Source organism: Delphinus delphis, chromosome 10, assembly GCF_949987515.2.
Source record: "Delphinus delphis chromosome 10, mDelDel1.2, whole genome shotgun sequence".
Lineage (NCBI taxonomy): Eukaryota > Metazoa > Chordata > Mammalia > Artiodactyla > Delphinidae > Delphinus > Delphinus delphis.
Genome location: NC_082692.2, coordinates 3,292,470 through 3,320,218, shown reverse-complemented (window position 1 = coordinate 3,320,218; position 27,749 = coordinate 3,292,470). Strand labels below are relative to the sequence as shown.

General features: G+C 43.9%; 1 protein-coding gene across 2 annotated transcripts in view; it reads right to left on the bottom strand.

Annotated features, from left to right (window-relative positions):
* CDYL (chromodomain Y like) overlaps positions 1–27,749 on the bottom strand; it is a 153,426-nt gene that overhangs the window by 23,378 nt on the left and 102,299 nt on the right. The window lies entirely within an intron of this gene.

The following is a 27,749-nucleotide window of genomic DNA, read 5'->3' as shown; positions in this document are numbered from 1 at the left end:
TACTTTTAATCTTTTCCACGTGCTCCCAGCATAGTCAGTGTCTTACGTATTCAAACGTCAGAGCACTGCAGAGGAGAGTACTCTTAACTTCTTCATGTGAACCGTCACTGTAAAGCAGCCCTCCTTTCCACGCCTCACCTCATCTCTAAATGAGCGACAGCTTAAACCAGAAGAGCACCTGTGTTCATTCCAACTGTGTTCTCAAATGCTGTCATGACTCTCTAGGTTCGTAGTTCCATACCAGTGTATGTTCTAGACCCTGACTGGCAGGAGAGACCACTAGAGCCACGAAGGCAAGGTCTGCTGGAAGCACACCATTCGCCCTCAACAAGATGAAGCGAGGTGACAGCACTGCAGGGAAAAGGAGGTCCTGCGGCCGGTCACTAAAAGCGGAACACAGACTTAGTTCTGGCTTTCTGGAGGCCAGAGCAAGGCTGGAAACCCCAGTAAAAGAAGATTCTAAATTAAAAAAACAAACTTACCGCTTAAGACGACAACCTGCTACTTCTAAGACGCAAGAGAAGTTACTCCCTGAGGGTCTTTGAAAGATCAAGAGACCCACACACACAGACACTCAGCCTCCCCAAACCAGAAGCAACAAAAACCAATAAAGGCAAAGGACAACACACACAGAACAGACTGCAAACTCAGCGGGGTCCCCCAAGTGCATAAAAGCGACGGCTTTCCTAACATTTCCCCACACACGGATTGTTTTCCCTACCTAAACGCAATCTAACATGGAGCCTAAAACGCAAAGCTGATCAAAGCAGAGGTGCTCAGTGGGGAGGGCTGGGGGGCACTCACTGGCCCCTTATCAGCCCTCAGACCAGCCTGGTGCAGACGTGGGGCTGGACGTCCATCCAGACAGCTCACCCAGCAGACGGAGAAACACCAAGCTTCCTTGCATTCAGGAAGCGCCATAAGAAAATGAGAATAAATGATTTTATTTTAAAAGGAAAGAGGCTGCGAGGACTTGAGAGGCGCCTGTCCTCAGAGCTCAGCCGCTGGCCTAGAATGAACCCCCAGAGGAAGGTGAGGTCAGACTGGCGGCAGGAGCAGAGGCTGGCCTGGGGAAAAGAGACGGCCACCTAGAGCTCGCCATCCGCCCTTCCAGACACGCTTTAATTGGACTTTCAGTTAGTTTTCAGACCATGAGAACAAGGTCAAAATTCAACCCAGAGTGAACTTCCAGGAACTGTTCTAAGTATTTGTGATGCTCACTCAGAATTACATTTAGGGGCTTCCCTGGTGGCGCAGTGGTTGAGAGTCCGCCTGCCGATGCAGGGGACGCGGGTTCACGCCCCGGTCCGGGAGGATCCCACATGCCGCGGAGCGGCTGGGCCCGTGAGCCATGGCCGCTGAGCCTGCGCGTCCGGAGCCTGTGCTCCGCAACGGGAGAGGCCGCGGCAGTGAGAGGCCCGCGTACCGCAAAAAAAAAAAAAAAAAAAAAATTACGTTTAGTTCTTTTTGGTCAAGATTTCTTTATCTCGTGACTACTTAAAGGAAATTTACTCACAGGAACATAGAATAGCTTTAAAGTTCAAAAAATCTGGCGTGAAGAATCCTCAGAGAAAAGTATGCAGTTTGTGCTAAAAAGGCAGTTACCCCAAACACGTTTGCGGTTTTATTTTCTCAACAGAATTTAAAATTAATGTCCACACATTGGAAGTTTGAAGCAATCAAGTTAAGCATTCTAATATGAAGAGAAACACATGAGACTAACTTCCAAAATAGCAAAACCCCTACCATCAGGCCCACACAAAGCATGTCCTCTTGAGAGCAGAGTGGTAACATGCTTTCTGCAAGGCAGTTTGACGACTTGTATCAAAAACATTAAAACCTCTGATGAACCCAAATCTAGGAATTAATCTTAGAAAAGTAATCATAGATATCCACTAGAATTTGACCAAATGGAAGTTCTTCAAAAAGAAGTAGGGAGTTTGCTGTAATTAAGGACGGTGTGATTATGCCCCATGACACGGAAAGGTACGCGTGACCTATGAGGAACCAGGCCTGGCACACGGAACAGGGAGGTGTGTTCTTACACACCACACGCGGAGCCCATGTACCATCTTCTTGACCTTTCACCTCCTGACCCCTTTCCTGGTCTCCCAGCTACAAGGTCGATCTGCCCTCTTCCCACTCTGGATGCAGTGGTTCAGCTGTCGGGCTTCAGTGCTGCAGTGAAACGCTTCTGCACCTGAGCAGGCGCTGACCGTCCCGGGAAGGTCAGTGGACCACGCGGCTGGTGGTACGGCCCGGCTCGGGCTCAGCACGGGCGGGGCCCTCTGTGGACCTTGCTCTAAGAAAGCACGTCAGAACCCGCTCCCGTTAAGCACCAACTCTGCAAACGCTTTGCTCTATCATAAACAAAAGCCAATGGGGAAAAGAGATCAACAGCTCAGAACGAAGAACGACCTGTCCGCGGCTGAAAGGTTGGTTAAAGAGCTGGACAAACTACACAGTGGCAACTTTCCTTGAGCTCATCAGAGACCTGAGGTCGTAACTGGCAACCAAATACACTGAAATTCTAGGAAAGACAAGCCTGTCAGTGGAAAGATGGGGTGTGCGGGCTGCGTCATTTGCGGCAGGGGAAGGCAGGGCCTCTAGGAACGAGTAAGAAGCCATCAGCTGAAACTCTCAAGAACTGCTGACAGCTGAGCGTGAGCTCGCAGGACAGTACAGCAGCTCATTCGTGAGACAGACCCAGGCGAAGCGGGAGGTCAGACACAGCCTCACTCACAGCAACACAGGCACAGAGCAAGAGGTCTGCCACCCCCAGGGGAAAGGTATGGAGACTGACCTGCCTGCCCTGACCTCTCAGGCTTCTGGAGAGGGGCAGCAAACACTGTGGGCCCTTAGACCTGAGGGAAGGAGAGTGTGGGGAGAAAACCCCTTTTTACCCCTTGGGTAGGAGAAAGAATCCTGAGAAAGCTCCACCCCCAGGGCTGAGGCACACGGGGCCCAAGACGGAGGTGGCACGGGAACCAAGAGCACCCTGACCCCACTCCCCTTGCAGCTTCCCCACTTCCCACGACCCCAGCCTAGAAAAGAACTGACTAAAAAAATCACCAGCGCTCTGCTCCTAGGGGAGGGGCAACAGCACGTGAGAGAGGTCCTCCCTGACTCAGGCATGGGGACAGCTGAAAGCTGGTGGCAGGGCACACACACTGAGAAGAACCTTCCAGTAACCACAGCAAAGGAAAAGCCAAACCCAGCTCAACCACTGTTGAGCACGACTCAACCTCTGACACCAGCTGCCTGAGAAAAACCACGCCCATTTCTAGGCACAAATACTACTTTTCTTCGACTCTCGTGTTCCATACAAGATGTCTGGCAGTCAATCAAAAATTATGAAATACAGAAAAGATCAAGAAAATAGAATACAACTCATTGTCAAGAAACAAGGCAATCAACGGAATGAGACTCAGAGATGACCCGGGAACGACACTATCATACAGGGATGTTAAAATAACCATGACACATGTAAAAGGAACTAACAGAGAAGGTGACCAACCTGCACTACTAGATGGGGCATTTAAGCAAAGACCCAGAAACTATGAAAAGTCAAATGGTAGAGCTAGAAATAACAAAAAACCCTGGGGAGGGGAAGAATCTGATTTCTAGAGTTGTCACATTTTTCTAAAAAGTCCTGTTTTCAATAACAATAACAAATCAGAAGACACGCAAAGACACAAGAAGGAATGACCCCACACATGGGGGAAAAAGTAGTCAGCAAAACTGTCACTGAGGAGGCCCAGACAAGAATGCACTTTACTACGGTCTTTAATCAGCTATTTCAAATACGTTCAAGAATTAAAGGAAATAATGTCAAAAGAACTAAAGAGAAGTATGAGAACAATATGCCTCACCAAATACTATCAGGAGAAACAGACTACTTAAAGAAACAGAAGTCTCTGAGTTGAAAAGTGTAATAACTGAAACGAAAAATTCCCTACAGCAGTTCAGCAGCAGACTTGGACTGGCGAAAGAAAGGATCACCAACCATGAAGAGAGGTCAGTTGAAATTATCCAGCCTGAGGAACAGAGAAGGAAGAAAAAAAGTAAAACAGAACTTCAGAAACCTCTGGGCCACCATTAAGAACACCAACACACCGTATGGGAGTCCCAAAAGGAGAGGAGATAAAGGGAGAAGAATATTTGAAGAAATAATGACCAAAAGCTTGCAAAATTTGATGGACAACATGAATCTTCATATCCAAGAAGCTCAAGGGACTCCAAACAAAATACATGTAAAGAGAGCCTCATGTAGGCACATCATAAGCAAAATGCTGACAGCCAGACAAAGAGAAGCTTGAAAGCAGCAAGAAGAACCAACACGTCATGTTCCAGGACCCCTGGTAAGATTAACAGCTTATTTCTCAGCAGAAACCGTCGAGGTAAGAAGGCAGCGGAATGAAATATTTAAAGTGCTAAAAGAAAGACTACAGCCAAGAATTCTAAATCCAGCGTAACTACCCCTTGACAATGAAGGAGAAATTAAGACATTCCCAAGTCAAACAAACAAAAAACCAGGGAATCGGTGGCCAGTTGACTTACTTTACAATAAATACTAAAGAGAGTCCTTTAGGCTAAAATGAGAGGACACATTACATAGTAACTTAAGTCCACATGAAGAAATAAAAGACACTGGTAAAGGTAAGTACATAGCTAATTATAAACAACAGAGTAGAGAAGAGGGGAAGATGGTGGAGGAGTAAGACGCAGAGATCACCTTCCTCCCCACAGATACACCAGAAATACATCTACACGTGGAACAACTCCTACAGAACACGCACTGGACGCTGGCAGAAGACCTCAGACCTCCCAAAAGGCAAGAAAGTCCCCACGTACCTGGGTAGGGCAAAAGAAAAAAGAAAAAACAGAGACAAAAGCACAGGGACGGGACCTGCACCAGTGGGAGGGAGCTGTGAAGGAGGAAAGGTTTCCACACACTAGGATCCCCTTCGCGGGCGGAGAGGGCGGGTGGTGGAGGGGGAAGCTTCGGAGCCGCGGAGGAGAGCACAGCCACAGGGGTGCAGAGGGCAAAGCGGAGAGATTCCCGCACAGAGGATCGGTGCCGACCGGCACTCACCAGCCCGAGAGGCTTGTCTGCTCACCCGCCGGGGCGGGCGGGGCTGCGAGAGGAGGCTCGGGCTTCGGTCGGAGCGCAGGGAGAGGACTGGGGTTGGTGGCGTGAACACGGCCTGAAGGCGGTTAGTGCGCCACGGCTGGCCGGGAGGGAGTCCGGGAAAAGGTCTGGAGCTGCCGAAGAGGCAAGAGACTTTTTCTTCCCTCTTTGTTTCCTGGTGCGCGAGGAGAGGGGATTAAGAGCGCCCCTTAAAGGAGCTCCAGAGACGGGCGCGAGCCGCGGCTAACAGCGCGGACCCCAGAGACGGGCAGGAGACGCTAAGGCTGCTGCTGCCACCAAGACGCCTGTGTGCGAGCACAGGTCACTCTCCACACCTCCCTTCCGGGGAGCCTGTGCAGCCCGCCACCGCCAGGGTCCCGGGATCCAGGGACAACTTCCCGGGGAGAACGCACGGCGCGCCTCAGGCTGGTGCAACGTCACGCCGCCCTCTGCCACCGCAGGCCCGCCCCGCACTCCGTGCCCCTCCCTCCCCCTGGCCTGAGTGAGCCAGAGCCCCTGAATCAGCCGCTCCTTTAACCCCGTCCTGTCTGAGCGAAGAACAGACGCCCTCCTGCGACCTACACGCAGAGGCGGGGCCAAGTCCAAAGCTGAGCCCTGGGAGCTGTGAGAACAAAGGAGAAAGGGGAATCTCTCCAGCAGCCTCAGAAGCAGCGGATTAAAGCTCCACAATCAACCTGATGTACCTGCATCTGTGGAATACCTTAACAGACAACGAATCATCCCAAATTGAGGAGGTGGACTTTGAGAGCAAGATTTATTATCTTTCCCTCTTTTCCTCTTTTTGTGAGTGTGTATGTGTATGCTTCTGTGTGAGACACTGTATAGCTTTGCTTCCACCACTTGTCCTAGGGTTCTATCCATCCGTTTTTTTTCTTAATAATTATTTTTTATTCTAAGAACTTTATTATATTTTATCTTACTTTATTTTACTTTATCTTTTTTCTTCCTTTCTTTTTTCCTTCCTCCCTCTCTCCTTCCTTTCTTTCTTCTTCTAAATCTTTCTTTCTACTTTTTCTCCCTTTTATTCTGAGCCGTGTGGATGAAAGGCTCTTGGTGCTGCAGCCAGGAGTCAGTGCTGTGCCTCTGAGGTGGGAAAGCCAACTTCAGGACACTGGTCCACAAGGGACCTCCCAGCTCCACGTAATATCAAACGGCGAAAATCCCCCAGAGATCCCCATCTCAACACCAGCACCCAGCTTCACTCAACGACCAGCAAGCTACACTGCTGGACACCCTATGCCAAACAACTAGCAAGACAGGAACACAACCTCACCCATTAGCAGAGAGGCTGCCTAAAATCATAATAAGTCCACAGACACCCCAAAACACACCACCAGACGTGGACCTGCCCATCAGAAAGACAAGATCCAGCCTCATCCACCAGAACACAGGCACTAGTCCCCAACCACCAGGAAGCCTACACAACCCACTGAACCAACCTTAGCCACTGGGGACAGACACCAAAAACAATGGGAACTACAAACCTGCAGCCTGCAAAAAGAAGAACCCGAACACAGTAAGATAAGCAAAATGAGAAGACAGAGAAACACACAGCAGATGAAGGAGCAAGATAAAAACCCACCAGATCTAACAAATGAACAGGAAATAGGCAGTCTACCTGAAAAAGAATTCAGAATGATAGTAAAGATGATCCAAAATCTTGGAAATAAAATAGACAAAATGCAAGAAACATTTAACAAGGATCTAGAAGAACTAAAGATGAAACAAGCCATGATGAACAACACAATAAATGAAATTAAAAATACTCTAGATGGGATCAATAGCAGAATAACTGAGGCAGAAGAACAGATAAGTGACCTGGAAGATAAAATAGTGGAAATAACTACTGCAGAGCAGAATAAAGAAAAAAGAATGAAAAGAACTGAGGACAGTCTCAGAGACCTCTGGGACAACATTAAATGCACCAACATTCGAATTATAGGGGTTCCAGAAGAAGAAGAGAAAAAGAAAGGGACTGAGAAAATATTTGAAGAGATTATAGTTGAAAACTTCCCTAATATGGAAAAGGAAATAGTTAATCAAGTCCAGTAAGCACAGAGGGTCCCATACAGGATAAATCCAAGGAGAAATACGCCAAGATACATATTAATCAAACTGTCAAAAATTAAATACAAAGAAAACATATTAAAAGCAGCAAGGGAAAAACAACAAACAACACACAAGGGAATCCCCATAAGGTTAACAGCTGATCTTTCAGTAGAAACTCTGCAAGCCAGAAGGGACTGGCAGGACATATATAAAGTGATGAAGGAGAAAAACCTGCAACCAAGATTACTCTAACCCAGCAAGGATCTCATTCAGATTTGACGGAGAAATTAAAACCTTTACACACAAGCAAAAGCTGAGAAATTTCAGCACCACCAAACCAGCATTACAACAAATGCTAAAGGAACTTCTCTAGGCAAGAAACACAAAAGAAGGAAAAGACCTACAATACCAAACCCAAAACAATTAAGAAAATGGGAATAGGAACATACATATCGATAATTACCTTAGATGTAAATGGACTAAATGCTCCCACCAAAAGACACAGATTGGCTGAATGGATACAAAAACAAGACCCATATATATGCTGTCTACAAGAGACCCACTTCAGACCTAGAGACACATACAGACTGAAAGTAAGGGGATGGAAAAAGATATTCCATGCAAATGGAAACCAAAAGAAAGCTGGAGTAGCAATTCTCGTATCAGACAAAACAGACTTTAAAATAAAGACTATTACAAGGGACAAAGAAGGACACTACATAATGATCAAGGGATCGATCCAAGAAGAAGCTATAACAATTGTAAATATTTATGCACCCAACATAGGAGAACCTCAATACATAAGGCAAATACTAACAGCCATAAAAGGGGAAATCGACAGTAACACATTCATAGTAGGGGACTTAAACACCCCACTTTCAGCAACGGACAGACCATCCAAAATGAAAATAAATAAGGAAACACAAGCTTTAAATGATACATTAAAGAAGATGGACTTAATTGATATTTATAGGACATTCCATCCAAAAACAACAGAATACACATTTTTCTCAAGTGATCATGGAACATTCTGCAGGATAGATCATATCTTGGGTCACAAATCAAGCCTTGGTAAATTTAAGAAATTTGAAATTGTATCAAGTATCTTTTCTCACCACAACGCTAGGAGACTAGGTATCAATTACAGGAAAAGATCTGTAAAAAATACAAACACATGGAGGCTAAACAATACACTACTTAATAACGAAGTGATCACTGAAGAAATCAAAGAGGAAATTAAAAAATACCTGGAAACAAATGACAATGGAGACACGACGACCCAAAACCTATGGGATGCAGCAAAAGCAGTTCTAAGAGGGAAGTTTACAGCAATACAATCCTACAGTAAGAAACAGGAAACATCTCGAATAAACAACCTAACCTTGCACCTAAAGCAATTAGAGAAAGAAGAACAAAAACCCCCCAAAGTTAGCAGAAGGAAAGAAATCATAAAAATCAGATCAGAAACAAATGAAAAAGAAATGAAGGAAAAGATAGCAAAGATCAATAAAACTAAAAGCTGGTTCTTCGAGAAGATAAACAAAATTGATAAACCATTAGCCAGACTCATCAAGAAAAAAAGGGAGAAGACTCAAATCAATAGAATCAGAAATGAAAAAGGAGAAGTAACAACTGACACTGCAGAAGTACAGAAGATCAAGAGAGATTACTACAAGCAACTCTATGCCAATAAAATGGACAACCTGGAAGAAATGGACAAATTCTTAGAAATGCACAACCTGCCAAGACAGAATCAGGAAGAAATAGAAAATATGAACAGACCAATCACAAGCACTGAAATTGAAACTGTGATTAAAAATCTTCCAACAAACAAAAGCCCAGGATCAGATGGCCCCACAGGCGAATTCTATCAAACATTTAGAGAAGAGCTAACACCTATCCTTCTCAAACTCTTCCAAAATATAGCAGAGGGAGGAACACTCCCAAACTCATTCTACGAGGCCACCATCACCTTGATACCAAAACCAGACAAGGATGTCACAAAGAAAGAAAACTACAGGCCAATATCACTGATGAACATAGATGCAAAAATCCTCAACAAAATACTAGCAAACAGAATCCAACAGCACATTAAAAGGATCATACACCATGATCAAGTGGGATTTATTCCAGGAATGCAAGGATTCTACAATATATGCAAATCAATCAACGTGATAAACCATCTTAACAAATTGAAGGAGAAAAACCATATGATCATCTCAATAGATGCAGAGAAAGCTTCTGACAAAATTCAACACCCATTTATGATAAAAACCCTGCAGAAAGTAGGCACAGAGGGAACTTTCCTCAACATAATAAAGGACATATATGACAAACCCACAGCCAACATCGTCCTCAATGGTGAAAAACTGAAAGCATTTCCATTAAGATCAGGAACAAGACAAGGTTGCCCACTCTCACCACTCTTATTCAACATAGTTTTGGAAGTTTTAGCCACAGCAATCAGAGAAGAAAAGGAAATAAAAGGAATCCAAATCGGAAAAGAAGAAGTAAAGCTGTCACTGTTTGCAGATGACATGATACTATACATAGAGAATCCTAAAGATGCTACCAGAAAACTACTAGAGCTAATCAATGAATCTGGTAAAGTAGCAGGATACAAAATTAATGCACAGAAATCTCTGGCATTCCTATACACTAGAGATGAAAAATCTGAAAGTGAAATCAAGAAAACACTCCCATTTACCACTGCAACAAAAAGAATAAAATATCTAGGAATAAACCTACCTAGGGAGACAAAAGACCTGTATGCAGAAAACTATAAGACACTGATGAAAGAAATTAAAGATGATACTAATAGATGGAGAGATATACCATGTTCTTGGATTGGAAGAATCAACATTGTGAAAATGACTCTACTACCCAAAGCAATCTACAGATTCAGTGCAATCCCTATCAAACTACCACTGGCATTCTTCACAGAACTAGAACAAAAAATTTCACAATTTGTATGGAAACACAAAAGACCCCGAATAGACAAAGCAATCTTGAGAACGAAAAACGGAGCTGGAGGAATCAGGCTCCCTGACTTCAGACTACACTACAAAGCTACAGTAATCAAGACAGTATGGTACTGGCACAAAAACAGAAAGATAGATCAATGGAACAGGACAGAAAGCCCAGAGATAAACCCACGCACATATGGTCACCTTATCTTTGATAAAGGAGGCAGGAATGTACAGTGGAGAAAGGACAGCCTCTTCAATAAGTGGTGCTGGGAAAACTGGACAAGTACATGTAAAAGTATGAGATTAGATCACTCCCTAACACCATACACAAAAATAAGCTCAAAATGGATTAAAGACCTAAATGTAAGGCCAGAAACTATCAAACTCTTAGAGGAAAACATAGGCAGAACACTCTATGACATAAATCACAGCAAGATCCTTTTTGACCCAGCTCCTAGAGAAATGGAAATAAAAACAAAAATAAACAAATGGGACCTAATGAAACTTCAAAGCTTTTGCACAGCAAAGGAAACCATAAACAAGACCAAAAGACAACCCTGAGAATGGGAGAAAATATTTGCAAATGAAGCAACTGACAAAGGATTAATCTCCAAAATTTATAAGCAGCTCATGCAGCTCAATAACAAAAAAACAAACAACCCAATCCAAAAATGGGCAGAAGACCTAAATAGACATTTCTCCAAAGAAGATGTACAGACTGCCAACAAACACATGAAAGAATGCTCATCATCATTAATCATTAGAGAAATGCAAATCAAAAGTACAATGAGATATCATCTCACACCAGTCAGAATGGCCATCATCAAAAAATTTAGAAACAGTAAATGCTAGAGAGGGTGTGGAGAAAAGGGAACACTCTTGCACTGCCGGTGGGAATGTGAATTGGTACAGCCACTATGGAGAACAGTATGGAGGTTCCTTAAAAAACTACAAATAGAACTACCATATGACCCAGCAATCCCACTACTGGGCATATACCCTGAGAAAACCATAATTCAGAAAGAGTCATGTACCAAAATGTTCATTGCAGCTCTATTTACAATAGCCCGGAGATGGAAACAACCCAAGTGTCCATCATCGGATGAATGGATAAAGCAGATGTGGCACATATATACAATGGAATATTACTCAGCCATAAAAAGAAACGAAATTGAGCTATTTGTAATGAGATGGATAGACCTAGAGTCTGTCATACAGAGTGAAGTCAGTCAGAAAGAGAAAGACAAATACCGTATGCTAACACATATATATGGAACTTAAGAAAAAAAAATTTCATGAAGAACCTAGGGGTAAGACAGGAATAAAGACACAGACCTACTAGAGAATGGACTTGAGGATATGGGGAGGGGGAACGGTAAGCTGTGACAAAGCGAGAGAGTGACATGGACATATATACACTACCAAACGTAAGGTAGACAGCTAGTGGGAAGCAGCCGCATAGCACAGGGAGATCAGCTCGGTGCTTTGTGACCGCCTGGAGGGGTGGGATAGGGAGGGTGGGCGGGAGGGAGATGCAAGAGGGAAGAGATATGGGAACATGTGTATATGTATAACTGGTTCACTTCGTTATAAAGCAGAAACTAACACACCATTGTAAAGCAATTATACTCCAATAAAGCTGTAAAAAAACAAAACAAAAAGAGTAAATTTATTTTGGTTCACAATTCTCTTCTCTTGTCTGATTTTAAAAGATAACTATGCAGTGCAATAATTATAAATCCGTGTTGATGGGTACGTAAAACAAAATGACTGTGTATGACAATAACTGCACAAAGGGGGGGAGGGAATAAAGTTACAGAACAGCAAATTACATAATACTGAACTTAACATTTTCATAGATAAAATGTGAATTGTAATCCCTGGGACAACAACTAAGAGCTAAAATTATACAGCAAAAAGAAACAACAAAGGAATTAAAATGGAACATTAGGAAATACCTATTTAACCTGAATGACAGAAGGCAGTAACAGAGTAATGGAGTGGCTGGGTGGGGGAGGGATAAGGTATCAGTGATTACAAACACTCCGTTTAAAAGGCAGAGATGGGCAGAAGGAATAAAAAGACCTGGTTCAACTGTATTTTGTCTATAAGAGAAACACTTTGGATATAAAGATACGAACAGGGTGAAAGTAAAAGATCAGAAAAGATAGATGGTTCATAAACCACCATCAAAATAGACCTGGAACAGTTACACCATATGAGGCAACACAGACTTCAAAACAAAAGTTACCAAAGAACATTTTATAATAGTAAAAGTGCTAAGTCATGAGGAAGACATGACAATTATAAATATACACGTACCTAACAAGACAGCCCTAAAATGAAGCCAATCAGATAGAACCGAAAGGAGAAACAGACAATTCAACAGTAATAGTTGAAGGCTTCAATATCCAACTTCCAATGTGGATGCTGTGCTAGAGCGAATGGATAGGACTAGGCAGAAGATCGGCACCAAGGGAAGCCCTGAACAGCACTGCAAACCAACTAGACCTAAAAGACATCTACAGAACAACCTACTGCACAACACTGTGACCTCTGAACACAGTGGAATGAAATTAGAAATCAATAACAAAAGGAAATCTCACATTGAAAAAGAAGATCTCAAATTATTAGCCTAAGCATCCTCCCTAAGAAACTGGAAATCAAAAAGTAAACTAAACTCAAAGCAAGCAGAAAGAAGGAAACAATAAAAATGAGAGCAAAAAATCAATGAAGTAGAGACTAGGAAAACAATAGCAAAAATCCAAGAAATCAAAAGTTGCTTCTTTGAAAAAATCAACCAACCTTTCAGACTGACCAGGAAAAAAGAGAACAGTCAAATAATTAGGAATGAAAATGGGAACAGCGTCAGTGACCTTACAGAAATGAAAGGACTATAAGGGGATCCTGTGCCGACAAATTAGATAACCTACATGAAATGCACACATTCCTAGAACGATATAAATTCATGAAACTAAACCCCCCCAAAATAAAAAATACAAATAGACTTATGATAAGAGATTAAATTAGTAATCAAAACACTTCCTGCAAAGAAAAGTTGAGGACCAGAGGGCTTCACTGGTGAATTCTCCCGAACATTTAAAGACTTAAAACTAATACTTTAGGGCTTCCCTGGTGGTGCAGTGGTTAAGAATCCACCTGCCAATGCAGGGGACATGGGTTCGAGCCCTGGTCGGGGAAGATCTCACATGCCGCGAAGCAACTAAGCCCGTGCACTACAACTACTGAGCCTGTGCTCTAGAGCCTGCGAGCCACAACTACTGAGCCCGCGCTCTGCAACAAGAGAAGCCACCGCAGTGAGAAGCCTGCTCTCTGCAACTAGAGAAAGCCCACTTGCAGCAACGAAGACCCAACACAGCCAAAAATAAAATAAATAAAATAAATAAATTTATCAAAAAACAAAAAAACTAATACTTTACAAAGTCTTACAACAGAAAGGGAGAAAACACCTCCACACTCATTCTATGAGACTGCTATTATCCTGATACCAAAACCACATAAAGGTATCACAAGAAAACTACAGACCAATATCGCTTATGAATGTAGATCCAAAATTCCTAACAAAATGTTAGCAAAATGAATCCAACAGCATATACAATGGATTTCTAGGCCATGACCAAGTGGGATTTCTCTCAGGAAGGCAAGGCTGGGTTGATATATAAAAATAAATCAACATAATAAACCACATGAAAAGAATGCAGGATAAACCACATAATCATCTCAATAAATACAGAAAATGTATATGATAAAATCCAACAGCCTTTCAGGATAAAAACACTCAAAAACCTAGGAATAGAGGGGAACTTCCTCTATCTGATTTTTCTATGAAAACTCCTCAGCAAGTATCACACTTAATAGCGAAAGACTGAAAACTTTCCCTCTAAGATCAGGAACAAGACAAAGATGTTCACTCTAGTCACTTCTATTCAACACTGATTGCAGGTTCTAGCCAGGGCTATTAGGAAAAAATGAAACAAAACATTAGAAAGGAAGAAGTAAACGATCTATTTGCAGATGACATAACTGCAATTATAGAAAACCTTAAGGAATATCACAAATATAAACACATTAGAATGAATGAATGAGTTCAGCAAGGTTGCAGGATACAAGATCAATATAGAGAAATCAGTTGTATTTCTATAAAGCAGCAAGAAGAAACTGAAATGAAATTAAGAAAAGTTACATTTACAATAGCATGAAAAAGAATAAAACATGTAGGAATGAATTTAGCCAAAGTGTAAGCTCTGTACACTGAAAATAACAAAACCTCATTGAAGAAATTAAAGACCTAAATAAATGGAGAGAGAGTCCATGTTCGTGTATTGAAAGACTTAATATTGTTACGGTGGCAGTTTTCTCAAAATTGATTTTCTTTTTAAACATCTTTATTGGAGTATAATTGCTTTACAATGTTGTTAGTTTCTGCTTTATAACAAAGTGAATCAGCTATATGTATACGTATATCCCCATATCCCCTCCCTCTTGCGTCTCCCTCCCACCCTCCCTATCCCACCCCTCTAAGTGGTCACAAAGCACTGAGTTGATCTCCCTGTGCTATGCGGCTGCTTCCCACTAGCTAGTGTATATATGTCAATGCCACTCTCTCACTTTGTCCCAGCTTACCCTTTCCCCTCCCACTGTCCTCAAGTCCATCCTCTACATCTGCGTCTTTATTCCTGTCCTGCCCTTAGGTTCATCAGAACCTTTTTTTCTTTGTTTTTTTTTTTAGATTCCATACATATATGTAAGCATACGGTATTTGTTTTTCTCTTTCTGACTTACTTCACTCTGTATGACAGACTGTAGGTCCATCCGCCTCACTACAAATAACTCAATTTCATTTCTTTTTATGGCTGAGTAATATTCCATTGTATGTATGTGCCACATCTTCTTTATCCATTCATCTGTTGATGGACACTTAGGTTGGTTCCATGTCCTGGCTATTGTAAATAGAGCTGCAATGAACATTGTGGTACATGACTCTTTTTGAATTATGGCTTTCTCAGGGTATATACCCAGTAGTGGGATTGCTGGGTCGTATGGTAGTTCTATTTGTAGTTTTTTAAGGAACCTCCATACTGTTCTCCATAGTGGCTGTATCAATTTACATTCCCACCAACAGTGCGAGAGGGTTCCCTTTTCTCCACACCCTCTCCAGAATTTACTGTCTGTAGATTTTTTGATGATGGCCATTCTGACTGGTGTGAGGTGATACCTCATTGTGGTTTTGATTTGCGTTTCTCTAATGATTAGTGATGTTGAGCAACCTTTCATGTGTTTGTTGGCAATCTGTATGTCTTCAAATGTCTGTTTAGGTCTTCCGCCCATTTCTGGATTGGGGTGTTTGTTTTTTTGATATTGAGCTGCATGGGCGGCTTGTATATTTTGGAGATTAATCCTCTGTCAGCTGCTTTGTTTGCAAATATTTTCTCCCATCCTGAGGGTTGCCTTTTCGTCTTGTTTATGGTTCCCTTTGCTGTGCAAAACTTTCAAGTTTCATTAGGTCCCATTTGTTTATTTTTCCAAAATTGATTAACACAACGTTTATCAGAATCCCAGCTCATGTTTTATAGAAATGGACAAGCTGATTCTACAATTCATCTGGAACTGCAAAGAACCCAGACTAGCAAAACCACCTTGAAAAATAAGAACAAAGTAGGACTCACATGTCCTGATTTCAAAACTTACTACAAAGCTTCAGTCATCAAGGCAATGTGGCACTGGCACGTGAAGAGACATAGAGACCAAGGGGAACAGATTCAAGAACCCAGAAATAAACCCATGTCTATGGCAACTGATCTCTGAAAAGGGTACCAAGACCATTCAACGTGGGAAAGACGACTCTTCCATAAATGGTGTTGGGACATCAGGATATCCACATGCAAAAGATTGAAGCTTGATACCTACTGTATACCAGACATAAAAATTAACTCAAAATGGATCAATGACCTAAATGTAAAGGAAAAAACTACAAAATTCTTAGAAGACAGGCAGAAATCTTAGTGACCACGGATTAAGGCATGGGTTTCTTAGTTATGATACTAAGAGCACAATAAACCAAAAATAAATAAATAAATACATTAAATATCATTGAAATTAAAAACTTTTTTGCCTCAAAGGACCCTATCAAGAAGGTAAAAAGACAACCAACAGAATGCGAGGAAATGCTTGCAAATCACGTTTTAGAAGGGTGTAACATCCAAAATATACAATGAGCTCGTACAACTCAACAATAAAAAAATAATGCAACTTAAAAATGGGCAGGGGGCTTCCCTGGTGGCGCAGTGGCTGAGAGTCTGCCTGCCAATGCAGGGGACACGGGTTCGAGCCCTAGTCTGGGAGAATCCCACATGCTGCAGAGCAACTGGGCCCGTGAGCCACAACTACTGAGCCTGCGCGTCTGGAGCCTGTGCTCCGCAACGAGAGGCGGTGACAGTGAGAGGCCTGCGCACCGTGATGAACAGTGGCCCCTGCTCGCCGCATCTGGAGAAAGCCCTCGCACAGAAACGAGGACCCAACACAGCCAAAAATAATAAATTAAAAAAAAGCTGACGCAGCCACAGATAAAATAAAAATAAATTTTAAAAAATGGGCAAAGGATCTGAATAAACGTATCTAGAAAGATATGCAGATGGAAAACAGGCACATGAAAAGATGCTCAACATCATTAGTCATTAGGGAAACACAAACCAAAACCACAACGAGATACTACTTCACACCCACTACGATGGCAATAATGAAAAGGACAGCCTTAATAACAATGACGAGTGTTGGTGAGAATGTGGAGAACCTGGAACGCTCCTACAGTGCTGGTGGGGTACAGAATGGTATAGACGCTTTGGAAAAGCTTTGCAGTTTCTCAAATATTAAACAAAGAGTTACTATATGACCCAGCAATTCCACTCTGAGGGATATAACCAAGAACACTGAAAACACGTCCACACAAGAGCAGGTACGCAAATGTTCACAGCAGCATTGCTCATAGTAGCTAAATGTGGAAGTAACCCAAACGTCCATCAACTTTGGGATGAATAAATAAAATGTGGTGTATTCATACAATGGAGTATTATTCAGTCATAAAAAGGGATGAAGTACTCATTCATGCTATAACATGGATGAACTTTGAAAACATGCTAAGTAAAAAACATAGACACAAAAGCTGCACATTTGTATGAATTTATATGAATTGTTTAGAATAGGCAAATCCATAGAGAAAAGAAGTAAAATTTTTAGTTGCCAGGGGCTGGGAGGAAGGTGGAGAGGAGAGTGACTGCAGTGGGTACAGGGTTTCCTTTGGAAGTGAAGACAATGCTCTGGAATTAAACAAATATAAAATATAAAATCTGAATTGTACAACACTTTCAAAGGGTGAATTTTATGGTATGAGATGTAGATCTCATTTATATTCAATGCAAAAAAAGTACCTACCAAATAATAGAACCTCAGGAGATAGCTGTTGATACAAATAATTAATATAAATGTTTACATTCAAATTATATAAGGTATCACCAGATTAAAAACAGTGAAATTAAAAAAAGTTTTAATAGTCAGATTACTATTACAAGAAGGGAACATTACAGGTCAATGTCTACAGTACGTTAGGCTCTTGTGTCTACAGCACCATTTAGGGAACGAAGTCCAGCCATGTATAAAAAGCATAAAACATCACAAGTAAGTTGGGTGCATTCCAGGAATGCGAGGCTGACTTGGTGTTTGGGGGGAGGGGGTGAGGAAGGAAGAGAACCCAGTGTAACTGAGCTGCTTAAAGAAATAAATAAGAAAGAAAAATCTCAGTAGATGTAAGTAACTCAATATTAACAAATGATAAAATACTTTGCAACACATTAGGAATAGAGTGAAACTCCCTTAACTAGCCATGGTCCTGATTCTTAACTTCTTTGTACCCACACCCTTTGCTGTGGAACTTTACATTTTCCTCCCATTGTGGACTGGCAGACTCTTGCAGCCCTTGAATCCGGAAATAGAGGTTTGAGATGGGCTTTGGACAGGAGCTTGCCCTCTGTGTCCCTGACATCGCTAAAAGAATGCAATCAGATTGGCCGGCTGCAGGAAGAAAGAACCAACCCGAGTCAGTCGGGCTGTTCCAGCTGAGGCCATTCCAGACCCGATGGAGATTCTAAATATTTACCCTCATCTGAAGCACTTACAGGTCAGGCTCCTGAGTCCTTTTCTGGCCCGGCTGCTCACTGGTAGCTACCCCACAGGGCTATCGTGGGGTCAAGTGACTAACGTGTAGAGCACTTACAACAGGTCCGACGTGCCTCGGACACTCGATGGATTCACGCTACAGTTACTACACACACGACATGTCAGCCTGCTCCCTTCAAACCTCCCTTGGAACTGGTGTTATTTCTCATCTTCTCAACTATCTTTCAGTAACAAGTATGTTCGTCTTTTCTAATTCTAGAATTAGAAAAAAGAATAACTTTAAAAAGACTGTTACTGTGGGTTTTTTGTTTGTTTGTTTTGCGGTACGCGGGCCTCTCACCGTTGTGGCCTCTCCCGTTGCGGAGCACAGGCTCTGGACGCGCAGGCTCAGCGGCCATGGCTCACGGGCCCAGCCGCTCCGCGGCACGTGGGATCCTCCCGGACCGGGGCACGGACCCGTGTCCCCTGCATTGGCAGGCGGACTCCCAAACACTGAGCCACCAGGGAAGCCCTCTCACCTTTTTGATAAGAGCCCATTCATGAGGTGGTATCTCACTGTGGTTTTAATTTGCATTTCCCTAGTAATTAGTGATGTTGAACATCTTTTCATGTATCACTTTAATTTTTATCCTTGGGTTACACCTTTTAAAATAAGGATCAACCACCCCTGCTAGAGAAATGGAAATAAAAACAAACAGAAAAAAATGGGACCAAATGAAACTTAAAAGCTTTTGCACAGCAAAGGAAACCATAAACAAGACCAAAAGACAACCCTCAGAATGGGAGAAAATATTTGCAAGTGAAGCAACTGACAAAGAATTAATCTCCAAAATATACAAGCAGCTCAATATCAAAAAAACAAACAACCCAAATCCAAAAATGGGCAGAAGACCTAAATAGACATTTCTCCAAAGAAGATATACAGACTGCCAACAAACACATGAAAGAATGCTCAACATCACTAATCATTAGAGAAATGCAAATCAAAACTACAATGAGGTATCACCTCACACCAGTCAGAATGGCCATCATCAAAAAATCTACAAACAATAAATGCTGGAGAGGGTGTGGAGAAAAGGGTACACTCTTGTACTGCTGGTGGGAATGTAAATTGATATAGCCACTATGGAGAACAGTATGGAGGTTCCTTAAAAAACTACAAATAGAACTACCATATGACCCAGCAATCCCACTACTGGGCATATACCCTGAGAAAACCATAATTCAAAAAGAGTCATGTACCACAATGTTCACTGCAGCTCTATGTACAATAGCCAGGAGGTGGAAACCTAAGTGTCCATCAACAGATGAATGGATAAAGAAGATGTGGTACATATATACAATGGAATATTACTCAGCCATAAAAAGAAACGAAATTGAGTTATTTGTAGTGAGGTGGATGGACCGACAGTCTGTCATACAGAGTGAAGTAAGTCAGAAAGAGAAAAACAAATACTGTATGCTAACACATATATATGGAATCTGAAAAAAAAAAAAGGTTCTGATGAACCTAAGGGCAGGACAGGAATAAAGATGCAGGTGTAGAGTATGGACTTGAGGACAGTGGGAGGGGGAAGGGTAAGTTGGGACAAAGCGAGAGAGTGGCATGGACATATATACACTACCAAACCTAAAAGAGATAGCTAGTGGGAAGCAGCTGCATAGCACAGGCAGATCAGCTTGGTGCTCTGTGACCACCTAGAGGGGTGGGATAGGGAGGGTGGGAGGGAGACGCAAGAGGGAGGGGATATGGGGATATACGTATACATATAGCTGATTCACTTTGTTATACAGCAGAAACTAACACACCATTGTAAAGCAATTATACTCCAATAAAGATGCTTAAAAAATAAATAAGGGTCAAATTTAATACTAGTATGTCCCTCTATAAAAGAGGTAGGTTCTAAGAGAATAGGTCCCGTGGAAGTGTTCAGTGCTTCACAGACTTGTGGATCTTAGACAGGCAGGCAAACCTAGACCTGGAAGGAAGCCCACTCAAGACAACAACTGCCCACCCAACAACCCCAGATGCGTAAACAATAAATGCTATACGCCACTGAGGTTTTGAGATCGTTTTTTACAGCAGTATGGTGATAATGGATAATTGATATGTCCGATACACAGTATTTTTAAACGCTACAGCAACCATTCTTAATGGTGAAATCTTGAAATTTTTCTTCAGAAGATTAGGACAAAGAGAACAACAAACAGAACGTGAAAACAAAAATTTAAATGATACCAATTATAATTTAAACCCCCAAAGGAATCAACTAATGAAAGACATGCAAGGTCTCTACTCAGAAAATCGTAAAACACATGTACTAACTGTAAAGATGCCAATTTCCCTAAATGGTCAGAGTGAATGCAATCTCAATCCAGATCCCAGTGGGGTTCTGTTCTCCTGGGGAGTGAAAACTGAAAGCTGACTCTATACTCTATGTGGACATGGACGTGCAAAGGGCCAAGGGTAAACGAGGCAACTCCTGAACAAGAGCAAGGGGGAGGACCTTCTCTACCAGATACCAGGACTTCAAGTCACTGCAATTAAGACAATGTGTGACTGGCAGGATAACAGAACAGAAACCTGGAGACTGACCTGTATAGAGACAGTCCCTGGGCTTACACCAAAGGCGGTTATGCAGCAGGCGTGGAAGTGGTATAGAACTTGACAGTTACACATCCTCCGAGGCAAATTAGAGATGTCAACATGAAAGCTTCTAGAAGATAACATAAGGGCATGGGGTTGAAGATCAAGAAAAGATTTGTTAAACAGCACAAAAAGCAAAAGCAAGAAAAGATGGATAAATTGGAGTACATTAACAGCTTCTGATCATCAAAACACCATCAGAGAAAAAAAAAATCAATCACAGATTGGGAAAAGGCCTTTCCAACACCCCTGACAGAGGGACTGTCTCAGGGGCTGTGTACAGAGCACGCAGGGCTTGTACGTAGAATACAGAGAGAATTTTTCAAATCACTAAGAATAAGCCATTGGAATATCACTACATGTCCTCTTCCTACAGATGAGAGACTGCAGGGGAAGTGAGGGCAGGGGTCAGAGGTGAGGGCCCTCGTTCTATGACACCAGACTGCACCCCTCCAGGTGAAGGGGTGGTGAGGACACAGGAGGAAAGGACTTGGCGACCAGCCCACGGGCAAGACCAGGGACCTGCAAACAGTGTCCAAGGGCCAAAATCTGGATCAGAACCCAGCTACAATGCCTGATCCCTGCTGTTGGTGGCAACTTTCATGCTCAACAGTACAGCTGGGCATTGTAGCAGAGACTGTCTGGCCCCAAAGCCCACAATACCATCTGGCTCTTTCCAGAAAAAAATGTGCTGACCCCGAAGCTGGAGTGCCCTCCTCTGTCCCTGTATTCGCCTAGTGAGGAACTGAAGAGAGAATTCCCTGGAAGACTTGAAGGGGATCATTGTTCAGCATCAGGCATATTTCAGAGCCGAGAATTATTTTTCAAAGTGTGAATCTGTTTTGTCAGTTGTGCAACCAGACCTTGTGTTCTCTGTTAAAAGCGAGAAGTGTGGCAATGCCACAGAATCACCAAACTACTTAAGACACAGAATCATGGCTTGTGTTTAAAAACTCTTCGCTGCTTGAAAGAAACCACATTTGCTCCGAAACAGATGCCTGTAACTGATCTCTTTTCTTAATCAAAGCAGAGCCAACAAAGTCAGGTGCCGGCAAGGTTGAGGGACGAAGCACCTCCAGCTCGGCAGGTAATTCGGTGGTGCGTACCTTGACGTGATGCTGGCTATACTCTGCACACACGCCTCTCTGAGGGCAGGTATAAAGTTCTCGTTAAGAACAGTCCCCAGTCTCCTCCACAGCCCCGCACCAAGGAAGTCATTCCTTCTGACGCCCCCCACCGCTATTCCTCATTCTTTTTTTTAAAAAAACAATCCAGGCTCCCCTCTGAGTTGTCTCTTTCTTGATTGTATTTGAAACTTCAAAATTAATATCATGATTAAAAACTAATGAAAGCAATGGTAAACTTAGGAGAAAAAAATGTATCTTGAAAACCATGTAATTTTGACTTTGATCATTATCAGTGCCAATACTGGGTCTGCTTATTTTCCACAAACTTAGACAAAAAGAAAAACACAAAACAAACAAAGAAAAAACCTGGCTCACGGGCAGCATTACACAGGCAGTTTTCGAAATCAAATACAATTTTGCTGCTTCTCCCCAACAAGATTCTGATGTCTCCTGGGAATGGAATAACTTCTATGCACTCAAATGATGAAAACTAACTTCATACTCCTCAAGACTCCTATACATCTTCTGGAAAGCTGCTTCTTGTATTTCAGCTTTCTACCCACACTGTATGTATCTTCAGAGCCCTCAGCACCCAGATGTCCATTCCAGCAATCTTACGACACGTCATACCTTCCAAAACACACTGCAGAAGAGCCAGGCTTCCTTTTTGTACACATGGAAGTGAGACAAATCAAATCAGTGATTGCTTACCTCTTGATATTAACAGGCATGTGATCTTTGAAGATACAAAACCACTTCCTGAAAACTGAAACTATGAGTCTGTTTGATGCTTAGAAGAGGCTCTCCCACACTGATTACTAATAAGGACTTCTAAGAAATTAGGTACATGTCAACATACTTTATATAGGTGGCTCTAAAGCCCACTATGACTGGATCCTTTGATGGCAGAGTTCTAAAATCAACAACTTTGATAGATAGACATGGCCACTATGGAAAACCACACGGAGGTTCCTCAAAAATTTTAAAACACAACTACCATATGATCCAGCAATTCCACTTCTAGGTATTTACCTCAAGAAAATAAAAACACTAACTCAAAAAGATACATGCACCCTTGTGTTCACAGCAGCATGGTTTACAATAGCCAAGACAGGGAAACAACCTAAGAGTCTACGGATGAATGGATAAAGAAGATGTGGTACATATATAAAATGGAATACTACTCAGCCATAAAAAGGAGGGAAATCTTGCTGTTTTCAACAACATGGATGGACCTTGAGGGCACTATGCTCACGAAATAAGAGAAGGACAAATACCATACGATCTCTCTTATATGTGGAATCTAAAAATAAACACATACATACATAACCCAGCTCACAGGTACAGAGAACTGATTGGTGGTTACCAGAGACCACGGGTAGAAGGTGGAAGAAATGGGTGAACTGTTTTTGTTTTGTTAAGTTTAAATAAATTGGCTTAAAAAAATACAGCTGACCCTTGAACAACATGGGTTTGAACTGCTCTGGTCCACTTAGATGCAAACTTTTTTTTTTTTTTTTTTTGTGGTACGCGGGCCTCTCACCGCTGTGGCCTCTCCCGTTGCAGAGCACAGGCTCCGGACGCGCAGGCTCAGCGGCCACGGCTCACGGCCCCAGCCGCTCAGCGGCATGTGGGATCTTCCCGGACCGGGGCACGAACCCATGTCCCCTGCATCGGCAGGCGGACTCTCTACCACTGCGCCACCAGGGAAGCCCAGATGCAGACCGTTTTCAATAGTAAAGTCTACAGTATTACACTATCTGCAGTGTAATACCGTAGAATTTACTATTCGCAGATACAGAAGAATCGCGAATATGGAGGAACTGTGGACACAGAGGGCCGAGTACAAGCTACACGTGGATTTTCAACTGTGCAGAGGGTCGGCGCCCCTAACCCCTGTGTTGTTCAAGGATCAACTGTGAATAAAAATAAATATCAACCACCTTGAGCTGCAAATGCGTCTCTGCCACTGTTAGGGTTGAAAAGGTGATTTAATTTTACGTAAGATGTTGTTACGTTAAGGGCACACATCTGAACAATACCTTTAAAACCAGCCAACTGTGGGCCGAGGAGCACGGCAGGCAGCCACCCAGCATCTGTTACTTGATTCCAAAGCCCCCCAGGTCTCACGGCTCCCTCCCCCACACATCTACTCTCCCCCAATTTCACGCCACGCCACGTTTTTGGAAGGGATTATATCGTTTCTACTTCATGGTTTCCAAAACCCCACCAAGTCCTGTACTAAAGGGAAATACCTGCAGTTGAGCCAATTTTTCATTCATAAAACAGAGCAGCACAGTTAACTTGTCATCCTCCGTGGTAACAGGCATCAGGCATAATGCTAAGAGCTTGGAAACAGGAAAATAAAGATAAGCCTCGCTCCTGCCCCACTTCCCTTCTCCTTTACTCCGTCATGGTTTCGTGAAGGCCAGTGCCAGCTGGACTCCGGTGGTGCCCCACATGTATAAACGCCGTGTTGACTGTCGCAGTCTGGCCACCCATGTGTGACATGCTCCCACTTCTTGTATTTCTTGGCTCCCAGGACCAGGGTCTGCTCTGAAACGCGGGCTTCCTGTTTGGGTCGGGGAGGCTCCTGGTGAGCCCCGACCCACCGAGGCAGGCAGACCCCTGCCGTCTTACTCAGAGCGCTTTGGCCCTGGTGGCGGAGGACCTGGCCTCAAGCCTAGTTCTGTCATTTACCAGCTCTGTGACCTCAGACACCTAAGGGGCAGTAGCATTTATAACATTTGCGTCACAGGGAAACTAAGAGTTAAACAACAAAACAAAAGTGATTGAAACCATACAAACGTCAGTAACTATCACCAATATTATTAATAGATGCGCTCTTCTACAGAACAAGGCCAAGGGCAGAGACGTGATGACACAGGTCTGCATGGGCACAACGGACCCCAGCCCACGCCGCCCGTCACTCTGCACACTCCCCACGTGCACAGCATTTCTAGTCCACCTTCCTGTGTGACACAAAGACACTGAAGAGCTGCGTGAGAATCCTTGAAACCATGGACTTACGTACGAACGTGACAATCCGCCGAGAGACACGTTCACTCCTCTTAAAAACCACCCACAGCAACGAACACAAAACCTGCCACCCTGCCGGGCTCAGCTCAGGCTCCTTTGCCACCATGGGAAACTGCTCTGGTTGGGACTTAGGACCTGCTTCTTCCCAACACAGTGACTTTCTTTCGTCACATCAGTGAAATGGAACCTGGGTGCAGCTGTCGCTTGGTTTTTCAAAACGTGAAATCACGAAAAAGGCCGGGCTGGACACCGGCCCTTCGCCCAGGTTCAGGCCAACCTGAAGTGTCCTCAGATCCTCCCAGCAGCGCAGGCGCAGACGCTGACGCGGGCCGCCCCCGCCCCCAGCTGCAGGGCCAGCGCTGCTTCCGTCGCGGCGGGGCTTCATGTCTCGCCGGGGGCTCCCCAGAGGGCGCGGGCTGGCCCGGCGTGCACCTGCGCTAAAGCTCAGGGACCTACGGTCTACGTACAGAAAACCCTGGGGGGCGAGGCTCTCTCCTTGGGAAGGCAGATACCGGAGGCACACCACCGCTGAAAGAAGAGAATTCACTTCTCCACCACCCTTCCGCCCAAGACCACAATGACCCTGCAGGGTCTTTTGATGACACAGAATACGGCTGTCAATTTGTATTATTTGCATAATGAACACTGTACTTCTGCATATGTCATCTGTGAGACGTCTTACCTGGCGCTTTGCTCAACAGAAAGCTTCACAAGACGGCACTTGAGAACAGCTCTCAAATAAACAACCTTAATTAACAAATGAGGAAACGTGTCAGGGATTGCAGCCACAGTGAAGAGACTTATTCACTCAGAGGTGTCTGAAGCTCTGGGGGCGACAGGCCTCCAAAGACACGACCAGGGCTCTCCCAAGTCACTCTCGAGGACAGGCAGAAATGTCTTTCCTCTCGGATGGCCCATGACGCCTGTCCCCATGTCCAGCCACCACTGTCAACAGCCCGGGCCCTGCTGGCCCACCTCCTCCGCAGTCACTGTCCTTGGGGCAGTCAGCAATCAAGGTCAAGATGTGAGACAGTCCACAGGCTTCCGCTCCAACCCCCACTGGAAAGGGGAGGATCCAGCCTCCCCGCCCTGCCCGTCAAAGCCGCACCGGATCCAACTTCAGCTCCTCCGCCGGCACCCCCGGTCCCTTTCTGGGTCAGCAGGATGCTACCCGCCCTCCCTCCCAAGCGGAGCTGCAGATGAGAGAAGACCCTCAAGGCCACATGTGGGTGATGACGGCGTGGAGCTGTCTGAACAAACGAGGAGTGGCCCTGCTATCATCTACCCCAGAAAGGATGGGCTGGATAAAATTCACCCAAACCAAAGCCAACACTTTTTCCTAATGGTCAGGGGAAAAAAAATCTCCAACTTGGAAACAGGATAAAGGATACCCACGTACCATCCCAAAAGCCACAGTGGAGCTCTGTGGGGTGTACCCGAGGGTGCTGGCACTCATGACCTACTATCCAGCAATGATTGAGTATCTTATCACTCCGTCAGGGCAGATGTCAGCTTTAGAAAACTGAGAGCGACAAAAAGGAACAGCGTTGTGGCTCTACGTACAAATGAGGCCTGTTTAGGACAAGAGGCGACAGTCTCACGGCCCGGGGGACATCAACCAGCCTTGTAATTTCCCTTTATTCCGGCGCTCCTCCAGTGCCTCCACGTACTCAATCTCTTGAATTTTCTTTGAACCAACTTGACCATCCTTTGATTGCTTGACTGAGTTAAGTATCTGACATGTATTCATTCTGTATTTATGATTTTACTTTTTGAAAACGATAACTTGACAGGAGACGTCCTGTAGCACCCACCAGTTTAAAGCTAACAACCCTGCACAGTAAATCACTGCAGCTGGGAAGCTGCTTAGACATCACCCAACACTAAACGGATTCTTCCCTAAGACTGTACTTACGTCTAAGGTGGGCTCTTAGGGGCACCATCCGCTATGACACAGAACTTTGCTGCCTTGAGCTCTCGTGTATCTTATGTGTCCACAATAAATGACCCTCACATTTATTGTGAAGAAGGTGGTATGGAGCGATGTTGCTGACTTAGCCAAAATTAAGGATTTTGATGACAACCCACGGGAAAATTCCCTTTTATGTCTCATCACTGTGGCTACCTGCCCTTTTACCGGGCAACGTGTGTGTGCGTGTGTGTGTGCGTGTACACGCGTGTGCCGTCACCGTGGATCTGACTCATTGGTTCCTAGGATGTGCTAAGAGCCTGACGCCAACCTTGTGGTCCAGCGGCATCACTGACGTCACGGTGGGCACCCTCTGCATCACCACACCCTTGGCTTCATCAAGCTTCAGTTTCCACGTGTCTTGATGTCTTCACTTGGGGAAAACCAACCCACCAACTCTGTAGTTCCAGACTGTAATCTGCCTCCAGTCCTTTGTCACGTAAGGTCTGAGAGCGTACAACCCATGAGGAACGGTCCGCTGTTGCCTCCTAGACCTCTGCTCTGCTCTTTCCACCCAGACCATCTCCTGCGGCTGCCGAGCCAATCCTGCTAAGCCTTCAGGCCCACGGAGACGCCTTCTCGCTCTTCACAAAACCAGATGTGCTCT